Raw genomic sequence first — 13247 nt, 5'->3', positions numbered from 1 at the left:
AGATTTTCATTTAATTCTCCCAACCACTGTGAAGTGGGTACAGTACTGCTGTTATCCTCATTTTCTTGATAAGGAGACCAGAGCACTGAATGTTGAGAAATGTGCCCAGGGTCGTGAAGCACCTAAGCAGAAGAGCTGGGACTTGAATCCATGGAGGCTGCTACCAGAGTCCCAACTCTTAGCCCTGTGCTATAGTGATAGGTCTGTGGACCAGTCCAGCTTTTTAGCTGAGGAAACCTTGTTTCAAGTTAGAGGCTGAACAGAGGAACCACAGCCAGTGTCAGAATGAAGACTGGGGCCCAGGACCGCTTTCTCTCAGTCTCCTGCCCTATTTTACCCAAACTTTCTGTCAGTATAGCTTTGTCCTACCCTTACATGAGAATAGTGATAGTTTTTTTAGGTTAGTATTTCACGTATAATTTTCTTGTTTGTATGAGAAAGACATTTCTTGTGTGTGGAAGAAGAACAGATGAGTTTTTGTTTTTTATGGCTGGAGATTTTTGAGCTTTTAAGGCTGCTGCTTACTGGAAGCTGTTGCATTAACCATTATTGATGTGTACAGTAAATGTTAGGAAAAATACCAAGTCACATTAATCATGGGTCTTCTAGTTGTCTCCCAGTTGAACATGTTTGGCGGCTAATACAAACACATCGACCCTTAGAGAGCTTCATGAAAGATTAATCTGCAAAACAGCTATCATCTAAGTGGGAAATAATTGGAAATGAGCTCAAACCTCAGTCCAGCTAAGAGATTTTGAAATTTTATTTTTTCAACTGCTTGGTTGTTGAGGGAACAGTATGTTTATAGTAAAGTAGACTTGTATTAGTCCATCTTAATATAGACCTGATTAACATAGATCTTCATAAGATAATTGTATGTTTAATGAAAATTGAATACCTTTTCTCAACTATTATCAAAACATTCTAAAGATTAAAAATAGAAAGTAAAAAATTATATATTTTTTGTCTCACCATCTTTATCCTACCATCACCTTATTTTAAATATATGGTTTTTAAGAGTCAAATAATTGTTGATATATTCTGGCCAATCATTGGGAAAAGTTTTTTTTACAGTGATTATACATTTATTAACTCATCAAACTAGCTCATTAGGTGCCATGATGTTTTTCTTACTTATTTTTTTCTAAAGACTTCATTTTTTTTAAGAGCAGTTTTAAGTTCACAGCGCAATTGACAGGAAGGCACAAAGATTTCTTGTATACCTTCTACCCGTGATGTTTTTAAAAGTCAATATTCCAATTAGTACATTTTAAATACAAAAGATTGAAATGACATTAGTACTTCATAGCATATTATATGCATTTTTTAGAAACATTAAATTATCTCTGGAACTCTTCCTATTGACAGCAAATATATGTACATATACATATATATGTGATTCATTTGTGTGTCCAAGGTAAATGTTACCATACTCTAAGCTTACAAATAGTAGTTTTAATGGTAGTAAGATATTTTGAATAAATGCATGAGGAGGAAGGAATGCAAGTGATTGTTAATGATACTGTCATTTTTTCCCGGCTAAAAAAAGTCCAGGCTGGGCGTGGTGTCTCACGTCTGTAATCCCAGCACTCTGGGAGGCTGAGGCAGGTGGATCGTTTGAGGTCAGGAGTTTGAGACCAGCCTGGCCAACAGGGTGAAACCCTGTCTCTACTAAAAATACAAAAAAATACACAGGGGTCTCACGTTGTCACCCAGGCTGGAGTGCAATGGCGCAATCGTAGCTCACTGCAGCAACGAACTCCTGGGCTCAATTGATCCTACTGCCTTAGCCTCCCAAGTTGCTGGACTACAGGCACATGCCATCTTGTCTGTCTAGTTTTTTGTTTGCTTTTTTAATAGAAGCTAGGTCTTGCTTTGTTGCCCAGGCTCGTCTGGAACTACTGGCTTCAGGTGATCTCCCGCCTTAGCCTCCCAAAGTGCTGGGATTACAGGCATGAGCTACCATGCATGGCCTGAATAACAATCTTTAAAAGCATCTTCTTCCTATTTAGACTATTTAGACTAATACGCACTGTGTGCCATTATTTGGTACTTTGTACAAAGCCAAACCAAACAAGCAACCTGTGTAGATGTTGTAAGCAATTTGGTAGTCAAATTAGTTTACATTAAAAAAAAAAAAAAAATCCCTGCTACCTGCATACCAACCTGAAGTTTCCCTTACCTTTGGGCCATTCTCACCTCTATCTTAGAGTTCCTCCTTGGACTCAAGCTCTCCCTATACTCCCTCCTATTTGGAAGCATTTGCATCTGCTCACGGTAGCTCACGCCTGTAACCTTAGCACTTTGGGAGGCCGAGGCGGGCAGATTGCTTTAGGTCAGGAGTTCGAGACCAGCCTGGCCAGTGTGGTGAAACCCTGTCTCTACTAAAAATACAATAAATTAGCCAGGCATTGTGGCAGGTGCCTGTAGTCCCAGCTCTTTGGGAGACTGAGGCAGGAGAATCACTTGAACCCAGGAGGTGGAGGTTGCAATGAGCAGATATGGGGTCACTGCACTCTAGCCTGGGTGACAGAGTAAGACCCTGTCTCAAAAAAAAAAAAAAAAAAAAGAAAGAAAGAAAGAAAAGAAAGAAAAAAAAAAGAAAAGAAAAGAAAAAAGAAAACATTTGCTCCATCATGAAAGGGGCCAGCACATTGGCAGTCATTCCTCTTCCTGTCTCCCAAAGCAGTTCCCCTCCATGTATGGCAACAAAATATTATTTTCCAAGTATGCCAACACTTTGCTGTTTAATCCTCTGGACTTTCACTGGAACTTAAAGGGCGGCTTTTCTGGCTACCACCTTATTTCAAAAGGACAATTACTCTCCTGTCATTCTTGATTCACACCAATCACAGCCAACAACTTAGAGGTACAAATCTTTGTGTGCTGTTATTTTACCTGGAGTCACTGGGGGTTTTTGCTCGTCAGAGAAGTCAGTATTTCCAAGAGTGGAGAGGAGAGGAAAGAATAAATTATTTTGCATTGCTCTAAAGTGGTTCAGATTTACACAGAAAGATTTCAACATCAGCCATATCACCTGCAGTTAACAGTTATTATGAACTCAGACTGAAAATGTGCAGGTGCTTGCCTAGTGTGAAAAAAGGTGCACTCCTTTTGCTAAGGAGCAAGCTGTGCTTGTCACTGTTTCTGAATTTGACTCTGGGCACTCTCTGGTCAGCCTACTGAAGAAGCCACTCACTGATCAGAGGCAGAATTCAGCATGCTTCTCACAGAGAACCATTTGCTCATGTTCTGCCCAAATCACAAGTCACCCTGCTGGGATGTCTGAAGGCGCAGATGGAAAGACAATGCAGGACATGTGAACTCAAGGGAAAGTGAGATAATTCCCAATAAATCCAAGGTTTTGATTGTGTAGGTCTTCTAAGGCCTGTTAATGGCAGTTGGCAGAAAACTTCAATAGATTACTGACACCGGGTGGTTAGCAACATTTCAAAGTTTCCAGCACAGAATTCTTTGATTTTTTTTCTTTGTTTTGAGGTTAGCTGATTTATTTATTTTTGTTTAGGTGAAAATCACATAAGATTCACCATTTTAACCATTTTAAAAAATACAGTTTATAGACTTTTAGTACTTAGGACTTTTTTTTGGAGAGGGGCACGAGGGTTAGGGTCTCACTTTGTCATCCAGCCTGGAGTGCAGTGGCGCAATCTTGGCTCACTGCAACCTCTGCCTCCCAGGTTCAAGCGAGAATTCTTTGAATTTTAAAGCACTAAGGCCATGAAGCACCTTAGCAATCATGTAGTCTATCCCTATTAATTGTACAGATTATAAACTTGAGGCTAAGTGAGGCCCTTACTTGCCTGAGGTCTATATAGCAGTAGAGCCAGGACTCCTGACCTTCAGTACTATTGTCTTTCTACTAGTTCAAGTCCTACAATATGATTACCAAGTATATATTTTGTCTCTCCAGAAGATGATTATTCACTTGGGAAAAATCTGTAAGCTTCCAAATACTTCAGTGCCCATCCAGTCTTATCCAAGAGAGAAGTAGGCCAAGTCTCAAGATTGACCATTATGCTTGTAATGGTGGGAAATGACTGATATGTTTGGATAGGTGCCATTACATGTTCAACATAACTAACCAAGTTCTCATTTCTGATTCCATGGTCACTGGGCAACAGTATTTTTATAGTTTGCCCTGTTGTGTAGGCCTGCCTATGGGAAGAAAATATACTAATGTTGCTGAAGGGAATATTTCAGTCTGTATGATAATTAAATTTTTCATGACATTTTTAATAGGTTGGTATTTAGGTTTTATCTTTTAAAAGGCATCCTAAGGTAAGAATTGTATTTTCTACAGAAATTCTATTGTACTAAAAAGTTTATGTAGTTAAAACTTCTTCCTTTTGTTAGGGTATATGAGTGAATCTGAAAGATAGCATTTCAATAATTAAAAAAGAGGACTCTCCACAAATGTTTCTTTGAAATGATTATTTCTTTAAAACTGTTTTTCTGTCTTAATTGGATGTTTAAGCCAAAATACAGGTCATGAAAATAATGCTACAAAGCTTTTGAAGTTCACAAACTTTATTTCATGCTATTATCTAGATAGCTGAAATATATTTGAGGTACCTTTATGCAGATTTATAAACTTACAATTATATAGTTTTACAATCCAGGTAACTAAAGATATGTAACACTCTCAAAATAGCATCCAATCATATGCTACTATAATTTCCATTACTCTTTGTGAACATTCTCGTAAGTTTATAGTTCACTATTTCAGATTACCTTTGGTCCAATCTCAAATTTATTGATATAGGGAGAAGAAAGGAAAATGAAGTTAAAATACTCTTCTACATTTTACTGTTGCTTAATCTATATAGATAGTGACTGTTGCTATTTCAAATAAGCTTTAATGAACTTGCATAGAAGTGCCTGCCTTCCATTAGTTGGGAAATGAGACAATCTTTGAAATTAACAAGATAAGGTTGTGAAACATACATACACTACATCGTTGACATTTCAGAAGTGAGTACTGAACTGGGAAATGCAGGTTGTAGTGTATGTCATCTATGAGAAAATGCTTAAGGTTTTTTTTAAATTATTATTATTTCAGTTCTGTCTTACTCAGCTCAGACTGTCATAACAAACTACCATAAACTAGGTGGCTTAAACAACAGAAATTTATTTTCTCATAGTTCTGAAGCTGGAAGTCTGAGACCAGGCTGCCACGAGCATGGCCAGGGGCTGGTGAGGGCCCAATTCCTGGCTTATAGACAGCCACCTTCGCGTTGGATGCTCACACAGCCTTCCCTTGGTGCTTCGAAAGAAAAGAGATCACTCTCTCTTCCTCTTCTTATAAGGCCATGAAGCCTATCAGATTATGACCCCTCTATTATGGCATTTAACCCTTAATTACCTCCCCAAAGCCCTGTCTCCAAATATAGTCACATTTGGGGGTTAGATCTTCAACCTGTGAATGGACAGGGAGGGTAAAATTGTCCTCAGCAAGTTCTTTGCTATGTGAGATGCCAGCTCCAGCTGTTATATTCTATAGTCTTAAAACTGATTAGACAATAACATCAGTTTTGACCTCTCAATACATTTTTCCCAAGTATCGTTTGCTAGATTTTCCCTGGAAGAATCATTTATAATTCTCATTGCATTAAACTGTTCCTCAGAGGACAGATGCAAATCTCTAGCATTTAATAAGGTTTATATGACTTTCAACAGCCTTGTAGCACTCTATTTAGCGGGCTTAACAAAATTTGATTCCAAAAAATGTATTAAAACTGTATCTCTCTGAGTCTTTTTTTTTTTTTTCCCTGTGACAGAGTCTTGCTCTGTCACCCAGGCTGGAGTGCAATGGCGTGATCTTGGTTTGCTGCAACCTCTGCCTCCCAGGTTTAAGCGATTCTCCTGTCTCAGCCTCCTGAGTAGCTGGGATTACAGGCTCATGCCACCATGCCCAGCTAACTTTTGTATTTTTAGTAGAGACAGGGTTTCATCATATTGGCCAGGGTGGTCTCGAACTCCTGACCTCAGGTGATCCACCCACCTCGGACCCCCAAAGTGCTGGTATTACAGGCATGAGCCACCGCGCCTGGCCTGTCATTTGTTTTTTAATCTCCAAATATTAGCCATAATTCTGCAGGTGTTGTCCCGCAACTGACTTGCACCCGAATAATATATTTATCAATTTGAGTATTTTTTGCATGTGGACATAAGAAATCATTAATAGACATAACAGAGATGAACATAGATTGAATATGTTTATAACAATTTTGCCTTTATGGACATGTGTACATTTTACTATGAGACACAGCTTATAATTTTACTATTCATTTAAAACATTTACTAATGATTTAAGATGTAGGTGCCAGGCAATGAGCTAGCTGCTGGGTACACTGTGGAAAAAAATGTACCTTTGCTATTAAGAGTTTACTGTTTCAGGCAAAACAGTCCAAAACGCGTGAAGTAGTGCATCAAGAGCTGCGAGAAGAATCTCCATAGCTTAGAGTCAAAGGACCAGGAAGAAAGCTAACACAGACTATGAGGCTTTGCACTGAATGGCACTTCTAAGGGTCTCTTTCAAAAGCATTTTATTCCTCCCACGAAACATAAAGATCACAAAGGATTATAACATGTGCTTAAAAGCATTGGAAGAAAAACTATACACATGAGTTGTATTTGTGAACTTGTGATACCCATTAACAACCCCTTTCTAAAAGAATATTTTCAATTGCTGCTTTTATTTCATATGCAAAAAAAAGGTTTAAAGAAAATTTCAAAGATAAATGTAAATGATGACATATTTGAGGTCTTGAGGTGAATATTTTTCATCAGTGCTCCTTTTCTGGTGCTGAAGTTTTTATCTTCCACTCTGTCCCATAATGGACAATTAAAGAGAGAATTTTAGATTAAGATCTGAAGTTAATCTATTCACTTCTCTCCATGTCCTTTTCCCTCCCCAACCTCACTCAGAGTTCAGATTAATTCACCTCCTCAGGGACACTTTCTCTAAACCCTCAGACTAAGTCAAGGCCCCTCAGATGTAGGATTGCCAGAAAAAAAATACCGGGCATTCAGTTCAACTGAACTGTTTGTTTGTTTGTTTGTTTGTTTTTGTGAAACGGAGTCTCCCTCTGTTGCCCAGGCTGGAGTGCAGTGGTACGATCTCGGCTCACTGCAACCTCTGCCTCCCAGGTTCAAGTGATTATCATGCCTTAGCCTCTTGAGTTGCTGGGATTAACGGCATGCACCATCATACCCATCTAATTTTTGTATTTTTAGTAGAGACAGGTTTCACCATGTTGGCCAGGCAGGTCTTGAACTCCTGCCCTCAAGTTATCCACCTGCGTCGGCCTCCTAAAGTGCTGGGATTACAGGTGTGAGCCATTGCGCCTGACTTGGTACAACTGAACTTTGGATAAGCAACAAATAATTTTATGGCAGAAGTATATTTTATACATTTTATAGAACATACTCTATCCTAAATTTTTTATTGTCTATCTAAACTTCAAATTTTACTGTGCATTCTGTATTTTATTTGCTAAATCTGGCAACCCTACCTAGGTATACAGTTTCACAGAAACCTATGCTTTCCTTCATTGTTGCCAGCAGATCTTGTAGTTTAATATTGTTAAGGTCCTTGGACTCCATGTGTTTCCAAAAGGCCAAAACTACCTTTAAAGCTTTTTTTTTTTTAGCTCATCATTATATTCTTAGTACCTAACCTAGTGCCTGGCCTACATAAATGTTTGTTGCATAAACTAATAAATATCTGAATGGATGATAAACAAATACTTGGATAATAAACAAATAGTGCATATACATTTTATCTTTTACATGCATCCTGGTGACTATTTTTCAACTCTAGTACAAACTCTTTTTACTGATCTTTAAACCTTTCCTTAGTATCGCCAGTGTCTGTTTTATTCTGCATTAACTCCCACACAGTTTGGAATGCTGTTTCCTCAGCTAATGTTGCATTTTCCATATCATTTGCCCCCTTTCCATCATTGTTTATGTCCATCTCGTATATGCTACTTCCTTCTTAAATGCAGCTACATAGTATAAGCTCATTATGCCTTTTAATACTTGTGTCACTTCTCTTCTGTGTTGGATCATTATTTGTTGCTTTTCTCATTCTTTACATCAGTGTTTGAAAACTTGCATGTTTCCTAAAACTGCTGAAGTGTGAAAACCTGTGCAAGACTATCTGCCTTATGAGGCAGAAGTTTATCTTTTGTCTCCTGTAATCTCCAAATATTAGAGATAGCAGCTATTCTACACATTTTGCTGAATTGAATTTATAATGGTAAAACTTACATAGAATTTTAGGGATGGAGAGGGTCATGCAGGAAGGCCATTTCTTCAAATCTGTTATTTAATGACAAGGAATGTATAAGAACAAGAGCTCTTGGCTTTTAGTCTAGCGAGTGTGTCTTCTACCAACCACACATGTCAAATGTGGTCTTTGTTTCTACTGTTAAATAGATGCAGATGAACATTTAACCGTACCAGGCTTGTTTTTGTCGTTACTGTTTGTTTTGTTTCATTTGTTTTGCTATTTAATTCTGTGAAGGAGGGATTCGAAATGAAAGAATATTGTTCCTTTAAAAGCTAAAAGTCTGTTTGAAAACTATATACGTCGTAGAGTGAGAGTAACAGACAATGAAGATTATTCTCGTAGGCAGAAAACAGTACCCTTAAAATATGTATTCATATATGTATATATATAATATTGAGTAGTTCCTACACAATTGTAGCTGCAACTGTTCTAAGCATAGCCTAAGAACTTTTTGCAATGTTGATTTAACTCTCTATAACATGCTCATTATGTATTGCTGTAAAACCCTAATGTTAAGATGTCTCATAAACTAGCTAAATTAGGGCCATGTGTCTGTTACTTGAGTAAAATAAACTAGTGCTACTGAGTCTAGTAGTAACTAAGTACTTGGCAGTGTACAATTCTTAATCTTGGTGTCTAATTATATTACAAATGATAGATAGTTGTGTTCTTTTAGTAAGCTTTTGGAAAAATGGCACCTTTTTTTTTAGTTCATTGCTTATCTAATCAATTTTATGGAAGAAAATATTTAGGAAGAAATCATATAATGATTAAAATCTACATATCATGAGATTTTTGATCTTTAGCCTACCTGTTTTGAAAAGATGAGAATTTCTAGATACCAATTCGTTTGGATTATAAGATGTCAATTACTGTTTAATTGCTTTTTTTGAATCTAAGCATAAATTTTTTTAGATGGTCTATTTATATTTATCTGACAAAATCAGGTATAGCAGCACTGTCCCCCAAAATGTTAAAAATGAAGACACTCGGTCGGTACAAATCAGGAGCAACTAAGATGATTTGTTTAATTATATTGAATTTCTCGCAATACAATTAGTTTTCCTCAAAATGACTGGCCTTATCATTAAATTGATAGGCATGTGGTCAAAGAGAGTAGAAGTTACCTATGCCTGGATTTCATTTAGAGAGCGCAATGCCTTATTCATAGTAAGCCTTTAATAAATGTTTGCTAATAGCTTTAACATTTTAAAACCATCTATTCCAACTGCACATAGTAAACAAGTATATTTTTTAGAATGTACTGGCATAGGTTGACTCTGCTTCAATTTATATGGTCTTAAAATATGAACTGTAAACTGTGAAATACATTTTCTTAATGTAATTTTGTTTAACCCTCTGAGTTGCTACCAAAACTTGGTAGCATGATAAGGTCTCTTTTTCATGAAGCTCATGAACATTCTTTTTTGTTTTTTAATACCTGAATTTTGCTCTTTTGTCTTTGATTGTTTTGTTGTTGTTCTTTGTTTGTTTGTTTTCAGGATTCTCGCGAGTCTCTAGGATCACTGTAACATGGACTCTTGAACCCTGGATGGGAAGTCCTTTTTGACCTCAGGGAGTCATTAGCTCCTTTCATCTTCTGGGCCGTCATCTCTGTGGCTGTTGACTTTTCTCTGGATTTAGCCATTCCTCTAGTCCCTGGCTCTTCTCTTAGTTTGATAATGATTATTAGAGTCCCTAATGAAAGTCTTACTCAGGCAGACTCTTTTCTGACCCAACTTAGTCCCTGTTATTGATTTGGATCTAGTCCTTCAAATCTCAAGCAAGCCTCAGGTTTCCAACTTGATCTATCCTGGGACTTCACTTTTGCACCTATTGATAATTCTCTGGCAATACAACTCCTCTGTCATTCAGTGGCAAGGAGTCAATTAACTTCTGCTGGTGACCTATCATTTGCTGACTGTTCTTTCATTTACTTCCCTCTTTAGTCACTTGCCCAAATGGGTGGCTTAATCTTATTTCACTCAGGATGGTACTGAATTTCACAGAGGTTAAGTGAGTTAGCAAGGATTAAGGCTAGCTTGAAGCAAGCTCATAGTTGGAACCTAGGTGTTTCTGCTTTCAGAGCAAAATGGGACTTCCTACATTGTGGAACATTTTGTTCATTTGTTTGTTTCCATAATCTATGACCAGCTGAGCTATTGGACCTCTACCCAGACTTACAGAATTAACATGTTGTCTTGTATAAGGTGCCCATTAGTGAAGTAGTCACCATTGCTGCCTTCTGCCATTTAAAGGAAATTGTATCTCCCTTCAAAGTAACTTTTAGGTTAGAGCTGCATGAATTTCAGATAAGCTATTTAAATACTGCAAGCATAAGTCTTAAATAGGGGCTAGTTTAGGTCATCTACCCAGAAATTTTATCTCATTGTGAGATGTGTTGCCACTATAAAAGCAGTGCTGGATTGGATGAGAATGGATTGGCTCCCCACAGGCACTGTCAACTATGAGGCAATTCAACTTGGAATGTTAACCTTCTCAATTATGCTTTGGAATAACATCAGAACTCTATTACAAAAAAAAAAAAAAATAGACACACATATGTATTAGCTACATATGTATGATACTACTTTCTCTCATTTTTTAAGTATGGAATAAGAGCCAATTTAATACTTATTTACTGAGTTAACCAATTCTGAACTTCTTAATTGCTTTAGATCATTCTGACTCTGAAATTTCCAGCCAATTAGAGGTCAGGAGCTGCTCAACTGTTAAGCTGTACACTGGATACTTAAGGAGAAGGTGGCCCTATCTGACATGCTGTCAGGCACAAATCAATGCTGATCAATATTGGCCATCTAGAGTACTGATGGCTTACTAACTCTGCCTGCCTTGTATATTCTTTAATTCATAACAATGCAGAGAGGAGGAGATCACTTGCAGCTGGAATGGGTTTGGGAGCTAGGCTTTCTCACTATCTCACCTAGTAAACAATCCACTTAGCAATCTAAGTCATCAGAAGCTAGAGATCTGCTGCTAACAGCAATAGCAACAGCAGCAGCAACAACAAACAAACCCAAGAATAGCCCAGCAAGCATCTTGCTTTATAACTTAAGCATTTTTTGCACAGCTGATTAGATTTATACTTACTTTTTGATAGAATTGTAAACCAACCTTTTCAAATTTAACTTTATATTTGTGGTTAAATGGAATCTAATCAAGCTTTTAAGTTACTATTCATAACCAGCATTCTCTATTGCAGACTGATGGATCCTGAAATAACAGTTGCATCATGCATTTGGATTTTCACATATTAGCTTTCTTGTGTACAGAATCTTAAAATCAAAATGGTACTTATAAATCTGACTATCTACTTGGTTTAGGAATTTTCCTTATCATATTCCAAACAAGTGGCTAACCATCTCCATGAATACTTTCAATAATGAAATTCTTATGACATAAGAAGCCAGCCCATTTCTTCTTTTAACAGCTCTCTGATTATTAGAAAGTTCTTCCTTTCTTTTGCATTTATCATTATTTAAAGCAAGTTCAATCATCCTGGATCACGCTTTTGAGACAGACAATAAATTAAAAATGATAGGAGAAACATATAAAGTATTTTAATTTAATGTGTTCGAAGTATTAGATAACACTGGGGGCAGACAAGGAAAGTAGAAAGTATAAAATAGGGTCTTTATTCTAAGGAACCTTAGAATTCAATTAAAGATACAATAATTGTAAAAAGTCAGTAGAGGCTGGGAGCAGTGGCTCAGACCTGTAATCCCTCCAAGTGATTTGGAAGGCTGAGGCAAGAGGCTCACTTAAGGCCAGGAGTTTGAAACCAGCCTGGGCAATATAGTGAGACCCCATCTCTACAAAAAATTAAAAAGTTATCCAGGTGTGGTAATGTATGCCTGTTCTCCCAGCTAGTTGGGAGGCTGAGGTGGGAGGATTGCTTGAGCCTGGGAGGTTGAGACGAGGTTGTGCCACTGCACTCCAGCATGGGCAAGAGTGAGACTGTCTCAAAAAAAAAAAAAAAAAAAAAGTCAATAGAGCCTACAATTAAAAATAAAAAGTAGGCTGGGTGCGGTCGCTCATGCCTGTAATCCCAGCACTTTGGGAGGCCGAGGCAGGCGGATAATGAGGTCAGGAGATCGAGACCATCCTGGCTAACATGGTGAAACCCCATCTCTACTAAAATACAAAAACATTAGCCAGGCATGGTGGGGGGCACCTGTAGTCTCAGCTACTCGGGAGGCTGAGGCAGGAGGATGGCGTGAACCCGGGAGGCAGAGCTTGCAGTGAGCCGAGATCGTGCCACTGCACTCCAGCCTGGGTGACAGTGCGAGACTCCATCTCAAAAATAAATAAATAAATAAATAAATAAATAAAATAAAAATTAAAAAATATATATAAAAAATATAAAAAATAAAAAAATAAAAATATAAAAAAATAATTATGTAGACATTGCATGCGACAGGGCTTATGGAATAATCAGTAACACATTGTTATATGTGGTGAAGCTTGTGTTGGTCCTTGAAGGACAGAAATGATTTTGGCAGGTTGATTGGAAGGCTTATATTTGCAAGAAACTGAGAAAAATGACGGGCTGGACTCAGTGGCCTACTTCATTTTATTTTATTTTTTTAAATAATTTTCCGTTTTCTCACTTTCATTTTATTTCATTTTATTTTTATTTTTATTGAGACAGGGTCTTACTCTGTCCGAAGGCTGGAGTGCAGTGGCACAGTCTCAGCTCACTGCAACCTTCACCTCCTGCGTTCAAGTGATTCTCCTGCCTCAACTTCCTGAGTAGCTGGGATTATAGGGGCCTGCCACCACACCCAGCTAATTTTTTTGTATTTTTAGTAGAGAGAGGGTTTCACCATGTTGGCCAGGCTGGTCTTGAACTCCTGACCTCAAGTGATCAGCCTACTTTGGCCTCCCAAAGTGCTGGGGTTACAGGTGT

At 37.7% G+C, this 13247-nt stretch overlaps 1 protein-coding gene across 3 annotated transcripts in view; it reads left to right on the top strand.

Moving 5' to 3' along the window:
* Nucleotides 1-13247, top strand: part of PRKG1 (protein kinase cGMP-dependent 1) — a 1321998-nt gene that overhangs the window by 765739 nt on the left and 543012 nt on the right. The gene's annotated exons all lie outside the window — the stretch shown is intronic.

Source organism: Pongo pygmaeus, chromosome 8 (genome assembly GCF_028885625.2).
Source record: "Pongo pygmaeus isolate AG05252 chromosome 8, NHGRI_mPonPyg2-v2.0_pri, whole genome shotgun sequence".
Lineage (NCBI taxonomy): Eukaryota > Metazoa > Chordata > Mammalia > Primates > Hominidae > Pongo > Pongo pygmaeus.
Note: the sequence above shows the minus strand (reverse complement) of the source record. Positions and strands in the feature narration are given on the sequence as shown.